Genomic DNA, 17,121 nt, shown 5'->3' on the forward strand with positions numbered 1-17,121 from the left:
CGGGAAACTAGCGCGCGGGGGAGAAAGTGGGCATCACGCGCTAGATTTGGCGCACCGCTTTGGGCGCGCCTATAAATTGTGGCGCTCGCCATGCGGCCCCCCATCCCTATCTGCACTGCCACGCGCGCTCTCGGCGCTTCCCGGCCCCGCTGCCACTGCGCCAACATGCCGCCATGCCGCCGAGGATCTTCGGGCTACCGCGGCGTCCGCCCCTTTGGCGCCTACTACACTGAGATCTGGTCCGGCAACGTCCAGCTCGGCCTCGACACGTTCGAGACCCCGCACGAGGTCGCCCGCGCGTACGACGCGGCGGCGTGGCGCCTAGAGAGGCCTCGCTCACAGATGAACTTCCGCGACGTCTACACGCGCAAGCAAGCGCAGGCCGTCGCCCCTCCTCCTCATCTTATCACGAACCTGGATCATGCGGAGCACCGTCGGCGGTAGCGCCGCCTCCTCATCGCCAAGGAGGACGAGTGAGCCATGGTGGAGTGGCGCTGGCACCACCCAGAGGACATCGCCAACGAGCGCGCCTTCTGGGCAGAGAGGATGGCAAGGCGCCGCGCAGAGCGGGCGGACATGCATCGGCGGAAGGCACTAGTGACCGGCCATATCGCAGTGCGATCTCATTAACGCCGGTAGGAAGTCGTTCTTCTCGTCAGACGATGATTGTTGGGATGACGTATGGATCTCTCCCTCGGACAACACCAGCGAGGGTGATGATGAGGACGACTCGGAGTAGTTCTAGTTGCACCGTAGTTTTTTATCTAGTTGCACTGTAGTTTAATTATGTAGTTGCACCGTAGTTCTTTTTATCCATCTATGCTAGAACTATGTAAAATATCTTTATATCGTTTTTTATCTATGCTATGAACTATGTATCGTTTAATATCTATGCACCGTAGTCCAAAGAGTTTGTGCGAGAGCGCGCGCGTCTGCTAGAGCTACGCGCACCCGCTAAGTTTACGGCGGCCGCTGGAGCCAGCGCTCCCGCCGCGCCAAAGCAGGCGACCGGTGCGCTGTAAACTAAATTTTAGCGCGTCGCTCGTTGAGCGGCTGTTGGAGATGTTCTTAGGCAGAGGTTGTTCCGCCTTAGATAAATAAACATCACGTGGGTACCTCCTGCCTTCCGGGAGTAGGAATGCGGGCGAGCATCGAAAGGAAAGAAGTAAGCCCAAATGAGAACATTCATTGATTTTCTCTCACCTTTTTGCTCCAAAGAGGAAAAAATGATTTTCATACACACAGCCTATCAAGCTTTGTTACGTAGGCAAATGGATCGTTCTTACGATGGATCCATGCATCCATTCAAATTTCGTTGTTTAGATTGTGCAGTTGCATGGTACTGAAGTGTCACGCCCAATATGCGAGACTATGCTAAAGAGACTCAAAGGTTTCAATAAGGATAGAACCACATATTGACACACTTTTGCAAGGTGGATATCATTACATCAAACCATTACATAATAGATGAGGATACATACAAGACATACAAATGCCACAAGAATACATCAATACATCATACATCGAGCAATATCCGACTACGGATGAAACATAAATAGAAACTCAAACGACATCCACCCTGCTAGCCCAGACTGCTGACTAGGAAACTATCCCAAGATCGACGAAGAAGAAGGACTCCAACACAAGCAAAACATCGCTCTCACATCATGATCATCGCATTACCTGTACCTGCAACTGTTGGTGTAGTAATATGTGGGCCACGAGGACTCAGCAATGTCAGGACCCCGATTCTAAGTCACACCGACCTAGCCTTTAACACCTCATATCACTTTGCGGCCTCACGCATGGTATCCCCACGGGTGTCGCCTTACCATGGCCCGGGACCATTTGCGCCTTTTGGCTCACGTATATGATAGTGTCGCTAGCATCCATATGACAGAGAACCCGGACTGACATGGCTAGTCGTGAACCCAAAGTGACACTAACTTACAGGAACAGGCATACATGACCCAGCAACGAACGTGTCGATCAACAGCGAGTGAATCCTAAGTCGTAGCAAGCTACAAGGACTTAAAGGATCACCGCGTGACATTTCCCCGAAGGGATAGACACAGGAACGAAGAAGGACACATGCCGGCCAGCCTAAGTGTTCCGGAGCAGTAGCAACTGCGCTAGCAGGACTCCGGTAATCCGGGCTGTAGCAGGCTACCATGGCTTAGTGGAAACACTAGGAGACATTTCCCGGTAAGAGAGGCTACCAAGGATAAACAACTAGACAGTCAGATCCCACACATACCAAGCATTTCAATAACATACACACAATATGCTCGATATGTGCAGATACAACATGGCATCAAAACATGACTCTACAACTCAAGTATTTTACTCATTAGGCTCCGAGGAGCAAGATATTACAAACATGGGTCTCATGACCCAACATTCAAAGCATACAAGTCAAAGCACATACGGAAGCTTAACATGTCTGAGTACAGACATCTATAAATGAAAAAGGCTGAGAAACCTGACTATCTACCATATCCTGCCGAGGGCACAAGATCGTAGCTGAGGTATCAAGCTAAGCGTCGAAGTCCACATGGAACTACTAGCGAGATTGACGTCTTTCTGCAAAACATAAAATAAGCAAACGTGAGTACAAATGTACCCAGCAAGACTTACATCAGAACTAGCTACATATGCATCGGTATCAACAAAGGGGGTGGTGGAGTTTAACTGCAGCAAGCCAGCTTTGACTCAGTGGCTAACCTGAACTACTACTACAAATAACTCTTTGAGGTGGCGCACACGAGTCCACATATTCACCATATCAATACACCACTATGGATCCGCTCCCATCTCCCTACGAGAATGCCATCCATAGCACTCACGCTTATCTTGCACATTTTAGAGTATCCACTTTCACTTGTCTATGAACGATGCAAGGGGTCCATTTTTCCATATCCGAGGAATCCGGCTATTCGAATAGATAATGATAACCCTACAGGGGTGTACTTCTTCACACACGCTCTCGCCACTTACCACCATGTACACGTCGTGTACCTCGGCAACCTTCAAGCGGAAGCCTGGCGAGGGAGTCAGCCACGACCTGACTAACCACACAAGTCTCTCGTCCAGGTTTATCGCCTATTCAGATTCCATCCGCAAGGAGATCCGGCCGGGGTGTCTCTCACGGCCCCAGACGATGTGTGCAAGGTTCCCAAGTCCACCATCCGGGTGCCACTTGGTACACCGTGCCACTGTGCCTAGTCTGTCCCAAGCCCACCTGTACTGGGTGCCACTTGGTAGACTACTAACACTACCTACAAACACCAGAAACTCGTTGCAACTCCTGGACAGAGATCGAGTTGATTAATAAGCCGAGAGGGGCCGAGTTACCGGAACCCTATATGCGGTAGTAACTGTTCATGGATCACAAACACAAAAATCAGTTCTTGAGAACGGCTGCAATGAGACAACCCACCATGTACTCCTACATGGCCTCTCACCGCTGCCTTTACCAAATCGTGTTCACACACTTAGCTCTCAAAGGTAGGACATGTTCACCACGTTCCAATTCATTCCCGATGAATCAGACCTGACTCAACTCTAAGCAGTAGCAGGCATGACAACAAGCATGAATGAGTAGGCACATCGGGGCTCAAACAATTCCTACTCATGCTAGTGGGTTTCATCTATTTACTGTGGCAATGACAGGTCATGCAGAGGAAAGGGGTTCCACTACCACAACATGTAACAGTTGAATCGTTGTTGTCCTAATGCAGTAAAAGAGAGTAGGAGCGAGAGGGTGGGATTGTATCGGAATGAACAAGGGGTTTTTGCTTGCCTGGCACTTCTGAAGATAGCATTGGGTCTTCATCAGTGTCAATGATCACAGCGTCGGAACAACGTCTACCGAGGGGGAACAACACCGGCAACAGAGAATAAACACAATCAATGCAATTCACAATATGATGCATGAACATGGCATGTATATGTGATGTTTTTTGTGCTAATGCAAACAAGAACAAGTTCAATGGAGCTCATTTGAATCAAGGATTCAAATGCAATTCCAAACTTAAGCATTTTAAGTGCCCTTTATGTGTTTTCATCTATACAACAGGTTTATGTTGGTTTGTCATGCATGAAACTAGTACAGATGGATAGATTGAAATTTTTTGAACATTTTTCATATATAACTTATTTCATTCTGAGTTATGGTTTAATTACTATGAATTTTCAAAGTTTTGGATATTTTCTAAATTACACAAATCATTTAAGATTTATTTAAATTCCAGAGAAGGATTACTGCGTCAGCCTGACATCATCATGATGTCAGCAGGTGAACGGGGCACGGTCCAGGTCAAACCTGACCAGTGGGACCCATTGGTCAGTGACCCTGTGACATTTAGTGTCACAGACAGGTGGGTCCGGTCAACGGCCACATCAGCGAGGTCAACGCCGACGCGTGGGGCCACTATGTTTAGATTAAACTTAAACTATTTTTGTTAGCTGGTTAGTTAGGCAGTGGGGCCCGCATGTCAGTGAGCCAGGGGGTTAGTTAGTGGGTCGTTATCCACTAATGACGTTGCCACATCAGCACGCCGGACTTGAACGCCGGCGACCACCCGAACGCGGCGGCGACGCTCGGGAATGCGCTACGGGCGGTGGTTGGACGCGCGAAGACCATCAGAGGGTAGCCCGCGCTCTTCCGCATCTAGAGGAGCATGTGGGTGGCTGCAGGGGCGCCGAAGCTCGCCGGAACGGAGCTCGCGGCGGTGGCCGGAGCACGGTTCCGTGCGGGTTCGCATTGTGGTGCACGGCAGGACGTGGGGGTGGTTGTGTTCGTCTCCTGGAGACGTGTTGAGCGTGTTGGCAGGCTCGGACGCGAGCGGCAGCAGCTGTGGCCGTGGCAGTGCCATGGCCGGAGGTGGTGAGCTTTCGGCTCCGGTGAAACGGCAGCTAGAGGTCGAATTAGAGCACGAGAGTAGGGGAAACGAAATAGGGGCTCACGTCGATCTCGAGGGCATGGTCGGAGAGCTCGGGGGAGGTCTGGTGCAGCCGGGACGATGACGGCGATCTCGGGCGGCCGACGATGAAGACGATGGCGATGACGACGATACGGGGCTTCCGGCATCGCGCGCGTTGGCATAGAGGACGAGGGCGTCAAGGCGGAGCCCATGGGCACGTCAGAGGGGTGAGGGAGAGGCGGTGGCTGCGGTGGTGCTCATCGATGGCGGTGGGTGTGTTCGGTGGTGCCTTGCAGAGAGGACAGAGGGAGGGGGAAGGGGTCCAGAGAGAGAGGGGAGAGGTGCAAGGGGGCAAGGGGAGTGCGTGGCACTCAAGGCTGGCTCTAGAAGCGGCGGAAGGAGGTGGCTCGGGCGCGTGCCGGCGCACGGTGGCCACACGCCTCGCGTCCTTCTGGTGCGAGGTTGGAGAAGGTGGCGGCACTGGTGGGCTGGGCCGCCTGGGCTGGACAGGTAAGTGGGGTGGCAGGTACAGTGCCCTCTCTCCGCCTTTTCTATTTATGTTTTGCTTTATTTCTGTAATTTGTTTTGATTTGATTAAAATATCAAATCATTTCTTAAAACTTCTAAAAATTTATATGTGGACTGAGTGGACTTGTCCAAAGCCACATACTAATTTTCAGAATTGTTGGGTATATATTTATATTATTTAACCGTATAAACACAAACCAAATAGTTATCAGTTTAATTCAAACGCCCAAAATAAATATTTTTAAGCCTCCAAAAATATTGGTTTGAATTTTATTCCTGCCAATAGTTTTCAAGGTTTAACAGGAACATTTTCTGGGGCTCCTTTGATGAGATTTAAATGTTGGTTATTTTTGAGGTCTTCTGAGGCTTTTGAAAAATCCTCAATTCAAATTTCATTTGAAATTAAACATGATGCTCACATGAAGGGCTAGCCTAGTGCATACCAGAACTAGGGATGTGATAGCTCACCCCTACTAAACAAGAATCTCGTCCCGAGATTCAAGTCATGAGGTAAGAAGACAGAGGGACACAAGCTAACACAATATTCACGATCCAGATGTCTTTCTCGAGGATGTTGATTCATTGCATCACCTTGATCTCGACGTCTTGCGTTGAGAACTTCATCCAACATGACGACGAGAGGGAAGGAGAATTTAGAAGAATTGATCTTCTTGAGGTTCGAGCAACTTAGGATCATCTCAATGATCACAAGATCAACTCACGGAATGAGACGTAGGAACATCTCTGGAGCTGAGAGGCAGAACATGCATCAGGAGGGACGGAAGAAACAATTTGACGAGGGTTTCAAAGTAGCAAGGAAAATTGCCATGATTCCTTAACGAGACACCTCAGGAAAGGTGACTCGTGGAATTATTCCCTTAAGTGGCAACAAGAATTACTTTTGGTACGTAGCTCATTGAAACTCTTTATACCAGCCTAAGGCAATCACTACCGATCATTTGGCGGAGTTCGAATGGATGATGTGTACTACCTTGTTAAAGACAACCCGATGGATGATTTCTGCTAATCATCGGAAATGGAAGGGACCCATGGCAGACTAACACAATGACGGGTGCAAGCTGGGAACAAAATGCAAATACTGGGAATGACCCAACCATCATATCTGCCTGAGATTCAGATCTGGTTGGTGACGGAATATTTCAGACAGCATGTCTGGAGAGGAAAGTTTGCAACACAAACCAACGATATGATGTTGCGATATTCTTGGGAAATGAACTACGATAGAAAGCTCCAAAACATGAGCTGGTTCTGCTACACACATGTGAGCATGCCATCCTAGACAAGCATGACCACATGGTGGTCTTACAATGAAACACTACCGAGTTCTGGTTGGGAACCAACATCGGGGATAACGGAATCTTGTACAAATCCGTCTGGTACCTTCAGGACTAGCACTTAGAACTTATTATCCTTGAACAAATCAATCAGTGGCTTGGTGTGCTAGGAATTACATATGGAATGAAGATGATCAGTCTAGCAGACCATAGAATACGTCACACGGGCATGACTGACTTGGGATGATTCCAAAGGAAGCAAAAACAAACTTTCTCGAATTCATGGCGGCAACTTACATCAAGTGCACGTGAATTAGAGGAAGTATCTTCTTTCATCCAGACATATACTTCGTGGGCTAACATGAGGAAATGCTTTCAAAAGTTTCCAACACTAGCTTAATGTCCACCACAAGTCATGGAAGAGATAAGGACGTTGTCGATGGGCTTAACAACAACTCATCTAGGTTTCCATATAGGTGGGATCCCATAACTACATGAACATGGTGATAGTATTGGTCAGACCAATGGTGTATGCTCGAGGTAACAACCACGAGTAAGACAAGATTACGACCATCGTTGGTTCTGATTTGACTTGATGATAGCCCACACTCAAATCAAAGACTGGGTAAGACAATAGTTCCAACAATTGATCACGAGAATCAATCGATGAAAATATTGCCTCTCTTCAAAACACACACAAAGATATCCCTTTGGAATGAACCAAGTCGGACAAGCTTTTATCTTCCAACTCTCTAAGTTGTTGATTAGCTCAACCAACTAGTTTAGGGGTATCCAACACAGATTCTTGGAGAAGGGTGGTTTACAAGAAACCAACTTGATCACAAGCTCAACATAGCGGTCAGGGGTAACCTGGTGATACTGCCGAGAAGATATTCAAAAAATCACGAACCACCGATATGTTACTAAGCTCGAGAACAATCTTTATTTTCAAGGCAAGACGATGTGATCAATAGAGCAAGGGCTTGACAAAATCCTAACTCATCGATTGAAGAGTGCACCAACAGGAATGGACTAGGTAGCACGATCAGTCCTAGGATGGTGATTCAATAAACAACACGCTAAGGATGAGAAAATTGTCCTTTAACTACCAAGCAACGCAGTTGCTAGGAGTATTGATTTCACACATCATGATTCACTTGTCAGCATTCCGGTTACAACAACACGGAATGAATAATGATGGAGAGAAGTATCACTGCATCAAGAATTCATAAGAGGTGGTGCAATTCTCTTGGCATTCTTGACATAAAGAGGGTAATACTCCAGGGTAGAACAGAGCAAAAGCTAGATTGGCATTCTTGATCTGCGGAATACAACTGCTTTGACCCAATCCAAGAAACGGACGAGGTACTGGAGTTTGTTTCTCCTAGTCATTCTAAAGCGGAATGACTTGATGGACCACAAGAGTAAAAGGCATCGATGAACGAATGCGGACATACTTTTGACTATCAATTGATAGACTAGGGTCGAAATATAACTAAAGAGGGACAACTCAAAAGGAATGTACAGTTTTCTGAGTTGTGGTGCATAGATTAGTATGTCGAACGAGTTCAACATATTTCTTCCGGATAACCCATGCAGAAAGGTAGAACTGGCAGAGTCACAATTATAACGGAGAACTCATCAAGAGCACTCTTGTTGCGATCCTTTCGTTCAACATGAATGTCTGCCATGGATGGTTCATGGTATTGGAAGAATGATATACCACGGACCTGGAAGGCTATCACAAGGTTGCTAATATCCTAAAGGAACGAGCAAACACTATCAACAGAGATATGCAGAATGACTCATGGGTTTCAGGAACCCATGGATAGAATACCTACTAAACTAGATGGCATCACGGGATGCTTTCAAGAATGATGGCTAGAATTATCACACTGGGGATACAACACATGGCTAGGGTAATAGGTGGTTCCCTACTATATCCAGGGTCATAATAATAGCTCCAACATATATGTCGAGGCAATGGATTACCTCAACTTACCGACTAGTGTGGTTAATCTGGCTCAAAGGAACACCGGGAACGGGAAGGAAGGATTTGCAAATGCACCAGACTATTTAGAAACCTGGGATGACTCGGACAGCATAAAGGCTGTAAATGCTCAAATATATTTGAGAAAACCTGCAAAAATGGTGGCATAGCCACTCAACATCACAAACTCAAGGTTCTGAGGCCAGCTATGAACATACTGAAGTAGTAGGAACTGAACTGAGGCTTGAAACCAACAATCCTATAAGCCTACGTATTAGTAACACGTGATCCTGATAGAAAGATGAGAAGCCTAATTCTTAATCCCCGTAGAAAAGAAGAGGTTGACTCAGAGCAGAAGGGCATAAGGTAAAGGAGTAAAAAGAGCCTTATGTTCCCATCCACAATCAATTCCCTTACATACCTAAAGCATTTCTAGACACAACTTTGACCAGTTTGGCTTGGTAATCCTACAGGTAGTCAGGCTCTGATACCAAAAGCTGTCAGGACCCCGATTCTAAGTCACACCGACCTAGCCTGTAACACCTCATATCACTTTGTGGCCTCACGCACGGTATCCCCACGGGTGTCGCCTTACCATGGCTCAGGACCATTTGTGCCTTTTGGCTCACGTATATGATAGTGTCGCTAGCATCCATATGACAGAGAACCCGGGCTGACATGGCTAGTGGTGAACCCAAAGTGGCACTAACTTACAGGAAACAGGCATACATGATCCAGCAACGAACGTGTCGATCAACAGCGAGTGAATCATAACTCGTAGCAAGCTACAAGGACTTAAAGGATCACCGCGTGACATTTCCCTGAAGGGACAAACACAGGAACAAAGAAGGACACATGCCGGACAACCTAAGTGTTCCGGAGCAGTAGCAACTGGGCTAGCAGGACTCCGGTAATCCGAGCTGTAGCAGGCTACCATGGCTAAGTGGAAACACTAGGAGACATTTCTCGATAAGAGAGGCTACCAAGGATAAACAACTAGATAGTCAGATCCCACACATACCAAGCATTTCAATAACATACACACAATATGCTCGATATGTGCAGATACAACATGGCATCACAACATGACTCTACAATTCAAGTATTTTATTCATTAGGCTCCGAGGAGTGAGATATTACAAACATGGGTCTCATGACCCAACATTCAGAGCATACAAGTCAAAGCACATACGGAAGCTTAACATGTCTGAGTACAGACATCTACAAATGAAAAAGGCTGAGAAGCCTGACTATCTACCAGATCCTGCCGAGGGCACAAGATCATAGATGAGGTATCAAGCTAAATGTCGAAGTCCACATGGAACTACTAGCGAGACTGACGTCTCTCTGCAAAACATAAAATAAGCAAACGTGAGTACAAATGTACCCAGCAAGACTTACATCAGAACTAGCTACATATGCATCGGTATCAACAAAGGGGGGTGGAGTTTAACTCCAGCAAGCCAGCTTTGACTCAGTGGCTAACCTGAACTACTACTACAAATAACTCTTTGAGGTGGCGCACACGAGTCCACATATTCACCATATCAATACACCACTATGGATCCGCTCCTGTCTTCCTACGAGAACGCCATCCATAGCACTCACGCTTATCTTGCACATTTTAGAGTATCCACTTTCACTTGTCTATGAACGATGCAAGGGGTCCAAGTTTCCATATCCGAGGAATCCGGCTACTCGCATAGATAATGATAACCCTACAGGGGTGTACTTCTTCACACACGCTCTCGCCACTTACCACCATGTACACGTCGTGTACCTCGGCAACCTTCAAGCGGAAGCCTGGCGAGGGAGTCGGCCACGACCTGACTAACCACACAAGTCTCTCGTCTAGGTTTATCGCCTATTCAGATTCCATCCGCAAGGAGATCCGGCCAGGGTGTCGCTCACGGCCCCAGACGATGTGTGCAGGGTTCCCAAGCCCACCATCCGGGTGCCACTTGGTACACCATGCCACTGTGCCTAGTCTGTCCCAAGCTCACCTGTACCGGGTGCCACTTGGTAAACTACTAACACTACCTCCAAACACCAGAAACTAGTTGCAACTCCTGGACAGAGATCGAGTTGATTAATAAGCCAAGAGGGGCCGAGTTACCGGAACCCAATGTGTGGTAGTAACTGTTCATGGATCACAAACACAGAACTCAGTTCCTGAGAATGGCTGCAATGAGACAACCCACCATGTACTCCTACATGGCCTCTCACCGCTGCCTTTATCAAATCGTTTTCACATACTTAGCTCTCAACGGTAGGACATGTTCACCACATTCCAATTCATTCCCGATGAATCAGACCTGACTCAACTCTAAGCAGTAGCAGGCATGACAACAAGCATGAATGAGTAGGCACATCAGGGCTCAAACAATTCCTACTCATGCTAGTGGGTTTCATCTATTTACTGTGGCAATGACAGGTCATGCAGAGGAAAGGGGTTCAACTACCACAACATGTAACAGTTGAATCGTTGTTGTCCTAATGCAGTAAAAGAGAGCAGGAGCGAGAGAGTGGGATTGTATCGGAATGAACAAGGGGGGTTTGCTTGCCTGGCACTTCTGAAGATAGCATTGGGTCTTCATCAGTGTCAATGATCACAGCGTCGGAACAACGTCTACTGAGGGGGAACAACACCAGCAACAGAGAATAAACACAATCAATGCAATGCACAATATGATGCATGAACATGGCATGTATATGTGATGTTGTTTGTGCTACAAACAACAACAAGTTCAATGGAGCTCATTCAAATCAAGGATTCAAATGCAATTCCAAACTTAAGCATTTAAATGCCCTTTATGTGTTTTCATCTATACAGCAGGTTTAGATTGGTTTGTCATGCATGAAACTAGTACAGATGGATAGATTGAATTTTCTGAACATTTTTAATATATAACTTATTTCATTCTGAGTTACGATTTAATTACTATGAATTTTCAAAGTTTTGGATATTTTCTGAATTAATACTGCGTCAGCCTGACAACATCATGATGTCAGCAGGTCAACGGGGCACAGTCCAAGTCAAACCTGACTAGTGGGACCCACTGGTCAGTGACCCTATGACATTTAGTGTCACAGACAGGTGGGTCCGGTCAACGGCCACGTCAGCGAGGTCAACGCCAACGCGTGGGGCCACTGTGTTTAGATTAAACTTAAACTATTTTTGTTAGATGGTTAGTTATGCAGTAGGGCCCGCATGTTAGTGAGCCAAGGGGGTAGTTAGTGGGTCATTAGCCACTAATGATGTTGCCATGTCAGCACGCCGGAGTTGAACGCCGGCAAGCACCCGAACGCGGCGGCGAAGCTCGGGAACGCGCTACGGGCGGTGGCTGGACGCATGAAGACCACCAGAGGGTAGCCCATGCTCTTCCGCATCCAGAGGAGCATGTGGGTGGCTGCAGGGGCGCCGGAGCTCGCCGGAGCGGAGCTCGCGGCGGTGGCTGGAGCATGATTGCGTGTGTGTTCGCATTGTGGTGCATGGCAGGACGTGGGGGTGGTTGTGTTCGTCTCCTGGAGACGTGTTGAGCGCGTTGGCAGGCTCAGACGTGAGCGGCGGCAGCTGTGGCCGCGGCGGTGCCATGGTCGGTGGTGGTGAGCTTTCGACTCCGGTGAAACGGCGGCTAGAGGTCGAATTAGAGCACGGGAGTAGGGGAAACAGAACAGGGGCTCACGTCGATCTCGAGGGCGTGGTCGGAGAGCTCGGGGGAGGTCTGGTGCAGCCGGGACGACGACGGCGATCTCGGGTGGCTGACGATGAAGACAGTGGCGAGGACGACGATACGGGGCTTTCGGCATCGCGCGCGTCGGCATAGAGGACGAGGGCGTCAAGGCGGAGCCCATGGGCACGTTAGAGGGGCGAGGGAGAGGCGGTGGCCACGGTGGTGCTCGTCGACGGTGGTGGGTGTGTTCGGTGGTGCCTTGCGGAGAGGACAGAGGGAGGGGGAAGGGGTCCAGAGAGAGAGGGGAGAGGTGCAGGGGCGAGGGGGAGTGCGTGGCACTCGGGGCTGGCTCTAGAAGCAGCGGAAGCAGGAGGTGGCTCGGGCGCGTGCCGGCGCGCGGTGGCCACACTCCTCGCGTCCTTCTAGCGCGAGGTTGGAGACGGTGGCAGCGTTGGTGGGCTGGGCCGCCTGGGCTAGACAGGTAAGTGGGCTGGCAGGTAGAGTGCCCTCTCTCTGCCTTTTCTATTTCTGTTTTGTTTTTTTTCTGTAATTTGTTTTGATTTGATTAAGATATCAAATCATTTCTTAAAACTTCTGGAAATTTATATGTGGACTGAGTGGACTTGTCCAAAGCCACATACTAATTTTCTGAATTGTTGGGTATATATTTATATTATTTAACAGTATAAACCCAAACCAAATAGTTATCAGTTTAATTCAAAGGCCCAAAATAAATATTTATAAGCCTCCAAAAATATTGGTTTGAATTTTATTCCTGCTAATATTTTTCAAGGTTTAACAGGAACATTTTCTGGGGCTCCTTTGATGAGATTTAAATGTTGGTTATTTTTAGAGGTCTTCTGAGGCTTTTGAAAATTCCTCAATTCAAATTTCATTTGAAGTTAAACATGATGCTCACATGAAGGGCTAGCCTAGTGCCATACCAGAACTAGGGATGTGACAAGCAATTTCATTACCATGAGTATCAAAACTAGCAAAGCTTAATGGATAAGGAAGGGGTAAGGTGGTGAGGTTGCAACAGCGACCAAGCAAAGTATGGTGCCTAACTTACGAGTACAAGAGTAAGATGAGAAACTACATAAACGGTCGCCAACTAGTGATGATCAAGAAGTAATCCTGAACTACTTACAATCAAACATAACCCAACCGTGTTCTCCTCTCGAACTTCCCTGAAAAGAGACAGTCGCAGTTACGCAACGCGGTTGGTGTATTTTAAAAGTGTTTACTCCAAGTCCTCTACAACCGGATATTAACAAATTCCCATCTGCCACGTAACCGCGGGCACGGCTCTCAAAAGTTTAAACCATGCAGGGGTGTTCAACTTAGTCCATGACAAGCTCACGATCCGTGGAGACAATCCTCCATCGCGGGACACCCGATCAGACTCGAAATCTCGGTGCACAAGACATTTCGATAATGGTAACACAAAACCAGCAAGACCTCTCGATGTGCCGACAAATCCCAATAGGAGCCACACATATGTCGTTCTCAGGGCACACCAGATGGGCCAGACGTCGGGTTGGCTGAGACCCTGGTTACCCAGGGGGCACCGGACATCGCCCGGTTTGGACCAACACTCGGAGGAGCACTGGGCCGGGGGGTTAATTAAAAATCCACGAGGGCCGGCAAGTCCCTATGCAAGTTTTAGTTGTTATTAGGCAAATGGTAAAACCAATGTTGGACCTTGCTGAAAGAGTTTTATTCAAAACGAACTGTCAAGAGGGCCCCATACCCCTCGTCGTATTAGGGACGCAAAATCAAGGAACATAACACCGGTATGACGGAAACTAGGGCGGCAAGAGTGGAACAAAACACCAAGCATAAGGTCGAGCCTTCCACCCTTTACCAAGTATATATGTGCATTAAATAAATAAGAGATATTGTGATATCCCATGATATCCATGTCCCAACATGGAACAACCTGCAACTGCACCTGCAACTAGCAACGCTATAAGAGGGGTTGAGCAAAGCGGTAAAATAGCCAAACAACAGTTAGCTAGGAAGGGTGAAAAGGTTAGAGGCTATCATGGCAATTTGGGAGGCTTGATAAACAAGTGGTAGGTAGCACGACATAACGATAGCAACGAGACAACAAGCATAGCAAAGATAGTAGTGAGATCCAAGGTGACAGTCATCTTGCCTAAAATCCCGCTAGAAAGAAGAACGAGTCCATGAAAAGATGAAGCCACGTAGTCGAACGAATCCTCACAAACGCAACAAAACAGGAACTATCGAGAAGGAGCACAACCGGAAAGAAGCAAACAATATGGTAAACACACAAGCACATTAACATGATATGATGCTCAACCAAGTATGATGCATGACAAGGCTACATGAAGCTACTCATGGCAAGAGATGATGCATACAAAAACAACACATCAAAGCAAGTTTAAATGAGGTCGGAAACAACATATAACAATTCTGGTAAGTCCTCATATGCAAATTTCGAAATTGGTCCAGATCTGAACAAAACATTATGTTAAAGTTGTTAAACATCAAGTTAAAGTGCACCATGATGATCTACACGGTTTTCTAGTCAAGTTGCATATAAAGTTCATTTAATTCGGAGCTACGGCCTAGAAGATATGCGCAAAACAAGTTAAACATGGCATTGATGCAAATGCAAGCAAAACAACATCACAAACACTCCAAAACATAGATGCAACAAGGCATGATGAAACTACATGCAAAACCAAGCAAGTTTTATATAAGAGCATGCTCAAAACGGAGTAACAGTTCAACACATACACTCAATACAAGTTTCAAACATAATCTGCTCAAAACAGTAACTAAGCACTTTGCAATCAAGGAAACAACATGCTATAGGAAACATATGAGCACAAACTACAGACAACATGCTTCAAATATCATTAAGGTTCATGTTCATAGGCGTCAAGAGTAATCCAAGATGATCAATGCAAAAAGCAACTTAATAACATAGATTATGACAGTGAAAAACAGGGCATACATGTGAGCAGGAATAACATGTTGACATGTTGGAGGCATGAAACAATGATGATATGGTGCAAGATCATGGCAAACAAAAGCATGGCATTAAAGTAAAGGTTAAACATGGCAAAACATGATTACTAAGCATCTCCATATAAGCCTTAGATCAATGGCAATCAACAAGTCAAGATGCAAAAAGATATAAGTTGATTCTTAGACTTAGAGGAAATCTGGGAATGCAAAACAAGAACATTATGATGCTGACTTTTGAGGCACATAACAGCAAGCATAGCAATTTTAATAATTATGCAAAAGACATAGGCATGTAGTAGACATGATATACTTCAACTTAGTCCATGGGCACAAGTTCATATGATGCATGGAGTAATTGCTATGATTCATGCAAAAAGGAATATGCTGTTAACAGGATGGCAGATTTAGCATGATGGCAACTTGAGAGCAAGAAATATACCAACTACAGCAAGATATATGGCAACCAAGGTCATGGCATAAAAGTACACATAATAAGGATCAAACAACGTCAAGGCATCATACACCTATGACTCATAGACTAGTGGGAACTATCAAGACAAGGTTGAATGTTGTAACAGTTTCAGCAAGTGTAAAACAACAACAACAACAACATAGCATGTTTACAAGCTCGGAAAAAGGTCATATGAAGTCTAAAATTAACAAACTTGACATGTGGACAAAGTACTCATAGCATACTTAAATTCATGTAATTGGAGTATCTCCAAAATAGGCATAGATTAATCAATAACAAGCTCACAATGTGGCATCATGAAGTTAACAGAAAACTAGAACATCATTTAGGCATGTTCATGGCAATGGAAACATATGCTACAGGACATATATGAGGCATCAAAAGGCATGGCATGATAGAGCACAACATGGATATCAGAACATGTCAACTAGGTATCTCCATATTATGCATGGAATTGATGGTATCATCAAATTAACATGGCAACATATTATAACAGTTACAGACTTAGCAAAATTCATGAAGTCACAGAAATCAGCAACATCAAGTAGCACACTCCACAAGCTTATGCTAGTCACAACAAGGCACATAAAAATACATGGATTGCACCACTGTAAAGATGGTATGAAGATACTCCTAAAACATGTAGACATGATGCTTAAAGGACAAACACACAAAATGTTATGAAAATGACAAATCAGCAAGTTATGGCAATCTCAACAGGTTATTTCGTTTAGCACTTTTGCAACGATGATTAAGACATCAAGATGGACAGTAACATGCATGCAAACTACACCACCATCTAGAACACTCAGAGATGAACAATTTGACATATCACACGCACAAATTAGAGCAACGAGCACGAAGATATGACATGATGAAGATGCACACTTGATGCTGAAATTTGGGGACTTAGAGAAATTATACCAGCGCGAAAACGGGACCGGGTGGTTCGGGGACGAGCGGATCCCAGCAGGGGCGCGTGTTTGGTTCGCAGGACGAGGAGATCCCGGGACGGCGCTGTCCCGACGGTGAGGTCGAGGTTGACCGGCGGCCAGGGGGTCGACGGCGCGTCGGCGGGAGGCGGAGGAGGTCCGGCGAGGTCGACGGTCGCCGGATCTGTGCTGCGCTGGCCCAGATCGGGGCGGAGGACGGCGGACGACGGCGGCCAGGAGAGGTGCGTGCGGGGCGCGGCGCCGGTCGGCTCGGGCGGTGGCCGGCGCGGGGCAAGGCGAAG

Source organism: Triticum dicoccoides, chromosome 3A (assembly GCF_002162155.2).
Source record: "Triticum dicoccoides isolate Atlit2015 ecotype Zavitan chromosome 3A, WEW_v2.0, whole genome shotgun sequence".
NCBI classification, from domain to species: Eukaryota; Viridiplantae; Streptophyta; class Magnoliopsida; order Poales; family Poaceae; genus Triticum; species Triticum dicoccoides.